Below are 7,351 nucleotides of genomic sequence, written 5' to 3'. Positions count from 1 at the left end.
TGTTTGGAGGTGCATTTTCTGAATGTACGTATTTTCTGTCTTTTATTTACTGCAATGGTGAAATGCGGAACCAACTGCCATTGACACGACACGGAGTCATGGAGCTGCACAAGTCAGTCCAGGACGATAATGACATCATTGGAGCTGTGGTAAGCGGAGGTATGGTGTGAGGAAAACAAGACTTACACATTTTAAAGTTCAGGAACTGAACCAGAAGGTAAGTTTATTTTCAGGATGTTCATAGTTTGGAAGTTCATGCAGAATCGTAAATTGTAAAGATTTTTCCTGAAATGATGTTTTGGTTAATTTTTGTTAAAGAGGGGCTCCCGCGAAGAAAAAGGTCAAATTGAGTGTTGCGATTCACTATTTTTAAAATTGATATTAAAATTGTTTTTAATTCTTATTGGGGGGTGGGAAGGGTCTCTTACTTAATGGTGTAACAATTCCATTATGTTTTATGCCTTTCAACATCTTTTATGTTTGACGCCCTCCAACTGTTTTCCAGACCATCCATCTTTGGAGCTGTAGCGAGCGGAGGTATGCTGTGAGGAATCGACACTCATTTTAAAGTTCAGGAATACAACCTGAAGGTAAGTTTATTATCATGATGTTAATAGTGTGGAAGTTCATTCAGGACCGTGATTTGTTAAGAATTTACCTGAAATGATGATATTTTGTGAAATTTTGTTAAAGATTCCGCAAAGGTCAAGCTGAGCTTGCGATTCACTATTTTTCAATAAAATTGTATTGTTTTGGGTTTTCTTTTTTTGGGGGGAGGGTCTCTGACTTCATACTATAATGGTGTAAAGTGCCATTATGTTTGATGCCCTAAAAAATTGTGGACATCTTCACATTTGGAAATAAATGGTCGATAAATTGTTGTACATAAATTGTTCAGTTCATTTGGAAATCTAAATGGCATTACATCTGAGTTAATATGACTGACACAGACATGTCCGATGATGTCATGTTACATTAACTCAATGATTGAGCTAATTTTGTGGTTTGAATGCAGTTATTGTATGATTCTCCATATACAGGTGATGTCACAAGGATAATGGCTACCAAGGATCATGGAAGGAGGACGAGGGTGTCTTATTGTCCAAGGATGCAAGTTTCCAGGTAAGACGACCTAAGAAAGTAAAATACAGTATAAGTTATTATGTCTGAATGTATCTATTTTTTGTCTTTTATTTACTGCAATGGTGAAATGCGAAACCAATTGCCTGTGACAAAAGGAGTCCAATGAAAACTGCACATCAATGGCATCTGCGTTCGTGCTGGTGACGTCCATCCGCCGATGACGAAGAAGACAAGCGCTGGTTGCCTGGCTTCATAGAGGAGTGTTCCTGGCTCCCTGGTGGATGAGAGAATGCATTGCAGTCTAATGGATCATCAACAGATGTAATAATGGCAACTATATTGGTTTTGACATGAAACTAAAACAGATTTTACACATGTAATAACATAACTTTAAAGGATTGCCCAGAAAGTTTGTTGCGTCAATCTTTTTACAACAATCGATGTCTTTGAGATGACATAAATAGTTCAAACTTGTTGTTTAAAAGCAGCGACTGAATTCAACTTTTGAACTTACTTAGTGATGCAGTTGTTGAATGATTCTCCATATACAGGTGATGTCACAAGGATAATGGCTACCAAGGATCATGGAATGAGGACGAGGGTGTCTTATGGTCTGAGGATGCATGTTTACAGTTAAGATGACTTAATAAAGTAAAATACAGTTCTAGTAATTTCGGTCATAAAAAGTGCTTTTGAAAAGTTCATGTGGCTTTTTTTGAAAGCCCGAACAAAACTAGCTCAATAAAACCATGCAGTAAATCCTTGCCAAAACATGAACATTCCTTTCTTTCCTCTGGAATGTGTTTATCAAAGTTTAATGAAAAATTCACAAGTTGTTGATGGTTTGTTAAATGCAAACAAATGAGTTGATGAGAAATATTTGACTCTCTCAAAATTCAGAGAAAGAAACCCTCACAAATTATGATCGTAAAACTCACAAACCCACTTATTGTGCACTTGAAATATTCCTCAACTAAATGGAATAACTCTGTTTGGAAGTGCATTTTCTGAATGTATCTGTTTTTGTCTTTTATTCTGCAATGGTGAACTACGGAACCATCTGCCTATGAGATACGGAGTCCAATACAGGGCTATGACGACTTCAATGGCGTCTGCGTATGTGCTGATGACATCTAACTGCTGATATCCAAGGGCCTAGATGACAACAGATGGATGCCTGGCTACACAGCAAAGTGTTCCTGTCTCCCTGGTGGATGAGAGAATGCATTGCAGTCTAATGGATCAACAACAGATGTAATAATGGCAACCATACTTCTTCACAAGACACTTAAACAGTTTTTACACATGGATTGACATAATTTGAAAGGATTGTGCAAAAAGTTTGATGCATCAATCTTTTTTCAACAATCGGTGTTTTTGAGATAACAGAAACGGTTCAAACTCGTTGATGAAAAGCAGCGACTGAACTAACTTAATAGTGATGCAGATATTGAATGATTCTCCATATACAGGTGATGTCACGTCACAAGGAATCATCCAAAGGGCAGGCATCTTGGAAGACCTTGGTTGAAGGTGTCTGGGGATGAAAGTTTCCAGGTAAGATGCATGACTTGAGAATGAAAATACAGTATAAGTCATTTCTGTCTATTAATATTAAGTCGTAAAAAGTGCTTTAACATTGAACATGAACATTCTTTTCTTTCCTCTGGAATGTGTTCATCAAACTTTAATGAAAAATTCACAAGTTTTTACGATTTGCTAAATGCTGACAAACGAGTTGATGAGAAAAATTTAACTCTAAAAATTCAGAGAAAGAAACCCTAACAAATAATATGATTGAAAAACTCAAATCCACATTTATATTCACCTGAAATATTCCAAAACTAAATGTAATAATTCTATTTTGAAGTGCATTTTCTGAATGTATCTATTTTTTGTCTTTTATTTACTGCAATGGTGAAATGCGGAACCATCTGCCAGTGAAGTACGGAGTCTAATGGAAACTGCACATCCCAATCCAATGGCGTCTGCGTTTGTGCTGGTGACGTCCGTTTGCTGATGGCCAAGATGACAACAGATGGATGCCTGTCTTCATAGAGAAGTGTTCCTGTCTCCCTGGTGGATGAGAGAATGCATTGCAGTCTAATGGATCAACAACAGATGTAATAATGGCAACTATACTTGTCTTCACAAGAAACTAAAACAGTTTTTACACATGGAATAACATAACTTGAAAGAATTGTGCAGAGAGTTTGTTGTGTCAATCTTTTTTCAACAGTCTGCGTCTTTGAGATGACAGAAACTTAGAAAATTAGTGATTGAACTCAATTTTTGAGCTAATTTTGTGATTTGATTTTGAAGCAGTAGTCCAGTGTTGACCATTAGATGATTTCATTATATTAGACTCTACATGGTTTGTACTGATGTGATTACAACTTTCTTTCAGATGGCGCTCCCCTAGAGGTCATTCTTTCTCTTCAGTCCGGTGGTGCAAATTGTGCTGATCTTGATGCAGCCCAAGAAAGAGCGTCTATACAAGAATGCTACCAATGGCCCTTGATGTATACTTGAAAGACCGTTATGCCCAACTTCCAGCTCTTTGATGCCCAACCAAGAGTATCGGTCAAGATCAAGAAATGGAGAATGAGGCTGGGTGGCCACTGTATCTGCCATCTAGAGCTAGCTGTGAGCCCCTAGTTCTCTTGGAACCCATCACACAACCAGAAACAACTGAGCTTAAGATGCTGATGCTGTAGGGAGCGTGGAAAGCGACTAGGAGAGGTTCCTGAGATGGCGTCGGCTGAAGACAACCTCTCGCTCAACTACTACTACTTACAGGTTATTGTGATGACTACTTTTCTGCCATCCTGTCAACATGGACCATGAAGATGTGACATCACAACACAAAGAGAGATACAGCATGGCTTGAGGAGATAGACATCAAGTATTTCTACACCTACCTACCAGGATCCTTGAAGGTAAGATCTATTTAAGCTAAAGTGCTATTCACGTGACAGCAACTAATAACTGGGGTCTCTTGCTTAATTTTAGCCTGGTTGTAAAATGTAGAAATGTTTGACAAGATTTTGCAAGAGAACTTGGACAGAAGAAAAACATGGTTGTCCTGTCACACAAGGAACATTTTGTTAAATTTTACCACCAGGCTACAATAGTAAGGGATTAAACTTTGCAGAAAATAAACTTTGCTTATACACACAAATTTAACTTATAAATCTTTTTTATTTTCGCTTTGTTTTATATCATATTACAGGATGAACAGAGTGGAACAACTAAGAGTTGGTTACGTCAAGATGCTGAGCCACATTATGCAGCACCAATAAAACTGTTGCTTCAACACAGTCTTTGTAAAGGAGGACTGTTTCTTCATGATGACTGCCCTCATCTAAAGGTCATATCCACCAGCTTCGACTGTTACTAAGGATGTACTTTGACCAATGAGTAGACTTTCCAAGAGCATGAACAACATTGAACAAATCTTCCAATGGATCTTGATATTACAGCATGATCATCCGGATTCATCTGCAGATTGAACTCACTAACACAAAGTTTTCTTATTGTGGAACAATGACTTGAATATTAGTATTGTTTGAAGCTTTGCATGGTGTGGATAAATAGGAAGAAACTATAAGTATTATAGTAAACTTGCGTGTACAACAATGTGTAAATCTCGTTTGTGTTAGTGTTGAGTCTAAAAAGAGCCTGTGTGGTCTTGACATTTCAAACAGTAGACTCTGCTTGTCTTCAGGAGAAAGCTGGACTAGTAGTGGTGGTGGAGCTTAAGTAGCACTGGAGGGGATGCATACTGGGGCGGAAGGATCCAAACTGTTCTTGACCTGTGATGCCAGTGAGTTGGAGTGTGAATTGTTGTGGTGAGTTGCTGCTGAAAGGGTTGGCTTGAGTATGGGTAATCAGATGTCGTTGATGAAAAACCTGATGTCTTGTGGAACTGTGTGATGTGCTTGTATCTCGATGGCATCCCTGACTCTGCGTTGGTGCAGAACTGGACTGGTGAGATGAGTTTGGCATCTTGTTTGTGTGAATGTTTGATGACAGCTGATTTGTCATGGTGGTAGCCTTGAACTGCGGACTTTTGTTTGGTGTGATAAGGAATGGCTTGAGCTGGCTGCAGGAATTGAAGGTCTTTTAGTCGTTGAGTTCTAGTGATGTCTTGATGTGATGAAGTTCCTGCTTCAAGCTGCCGAGGTCAATTTACTTATTGATCGTACTTCATTACAAGTTTGTAGACAGAATACATAATAACTTGTAATGATATAATCCCTTACAAGTTAATGTATTCACATAAAAGATTGCATGTTTGTAATGAGGTACTTTATTACACTCATGCAATTATAACATACTTGCAATAAAGTACCTTATTGCAAGTATGTCAAAGTTTCAAATGCTTAATGAACTACTGCATTACAAGCATGAAACAAGTTATGTAAATTTGTAATGCAATTGCTCATTACAATTATGAAACAACTTAAGGTTAGAGGTAACTCATTACAAATATAAAGACAACAAGCTTGTCAGGAAGTGTATATGATTGGTTTAACATTACAAACTAATAAAGTTAAGTTTTACTGAATTTGAATATTGTATTAAATATGAATGGTAACTTTGTGTGTCACTCTGTCTTTCAGTTATTTTATCCAAACAATATTATTAGTGTCCTTGGGGTACCCCCCACATGGTGGCCACCATGTTCTTTTTATTAGTTGTTATTTAAGGACATGTATATTGTGACACATAAGGTTCAGTAACTCTTATTGAGGTTTTTATGGTCATGACATTGCATGTTTATTAAGGTAATTGCACTCGTTAATATGCTAATTAATTACAATGGTCATGGCATTGTATGATTATTCATGTTATTTGAGTCACCATTCATATGCTAATTAATTACAATGCATTGTCTGTTGTGTATTGAGTGAATTTGGACCTCATTAATATGCTAATTAATGACAATGGTCATGACATTGTATGTGTACAATGGTGACATTATTTATATTATCTGATGGTAATTATGTTGCATTAATGTAACATTTGGATCGGTAATTGTTATACCATGCAAGTTCTATAGTTGAGAGTGCCTGTATAATGAGGGTATTATTTTTAATACAAAGGACATGCGATTAGTTTATTATCTGGTGTTAATTATGTGGCAAAATGCCACACTAAGATTGGTAATTGATATACCATTCACAACAGTTTTAAAGTTGAGAGTACTTGTTAACAAGGTTTTTATAATTACAAAAGTGATGACAAGTTTGATATCTATTTGATGCTGGGTTAGACAGAGTACTTTCTCACAAGAGTGTTTCTTCACTCTGCAGACAAAGGGAGCTAGCCAAGTAGTCATGACTTCCGATATAGGATATTAATTGAAAGTATATAATGTATCTTATCTTAAACAAAGGAAACTCATTAGTTGGTTTTACTGCAAGAAAACGGTTTATACAATTTTCTTTAACCGCATAATCATGATCAACAACTTTGTTTAAAAGCATTATTTTATTAAGTCATAGTTATTATAGACAAATTTAAGCAGGGTTTTCCAGAGTATTTGTTATCTCTGGTTTTTTACTCCGTAGGCTAGGTATCAAAGGGGGGTAACATTTCCAATGAAGCAATCGTTGTAATGGTTACACACTTTGATGTATTATGATCCCTTTAACTGTTGTGGGGTGGAAGATGACAACCTTCACGTGGTCCACCCTGTTGTTAACTAATGTCATCAAAGACCTTTTGAGGTGCGTGCTGATCCAGCTCACAATCAAACTTGATCGCTATGCCTGCGTACCAAGTATTTGCGATGAGGTCTAAACCAATCAATGTAGCAACTCCTTGTTTTCATACTGGTATTGTCTTCTTACCTAATTATTTTCAGTAGGCCCTATTAATGCCTATTACCATAACTATCAATCACTTTACTTTGAAATGTTGTTTGCCTGTTACGTGTATAGTAATTGTTTAAAATGTTCATTTTATTTTGCCAGGTTTATGTACATGGCTTTAGTGCGAAATAAATACCTTGATCATGTGAAACAAGAAACAACTGTGTGATATAGAATTAACATTGTAAAATATTAAAATTACCCCTACAAAAGACATTGCATTGTTTTGCCATTAGTGAAACATTTCTCAAAACACATTGTACTTTAACCCAAATTTAGCTGCTGTACTTCTTTATCGCCAAAACTATAAGAATAATCCCTAGAGGAAGACACAGTCTGAGAAGTGTTACCACGGTATTGCTTCTTATACTTCTTTTGAGATATTGCCA

General features: G+C 36.7%; 1 long non-coding RNA gene across 3 annotated transcripts; it reads left to right on the top strand.

Moving 5' to 3' along the window:
- Nucleotides 1-46: 46 nt before the first annotated feature.
- On the top strand, nucleotides 47-7,091 carry LOC139936587 (uncharacterized). Of its 3 annotated transcripts, none has more exons than XR_011785979.1 (8): nucleotides 47-217; nucleotides 506-590; nucleotides 1,041-1,404; nucleotides 1,635-2,337; nucleotides 2,556-2,640; nucleotides 3,030-3,206; nucleotides 3,491-4,022; nucleotides 4,316-7,091. It is a non-coding gene; the product is annotated as an uncharacterized lncRNA (long non-coding RNA). The 3 variants fall into 3 exon arrangements; XR_011785980.1 differs by having other exon boundaries at nucleotides 3,025-3,206; XR_011785978.1 differs by having other exon boundaries at nucleotides 2,556-3,206.
- Nucleotides 7,092-7,351: the final 260 nt, after the last annotated feature.

This window comes from Asterias amurensis, chromosome 4 (genome assembly GCF_032118995.1).
Source record: "Asterias amurensis chromosome 4, ASM3211899v1".
In the NCBI taxonomy this organism is placed as follows: Eukaryota; Metazoa; Echinodermata; class Asteroidea; order Forcipulatida; family Asteriidae; genus Asterias; species Asterias amurensis.
Note: the sequence above shows the minus strand (reverse complement) of the source record. Positions and strands in the feature narration are given on the sequence as shown.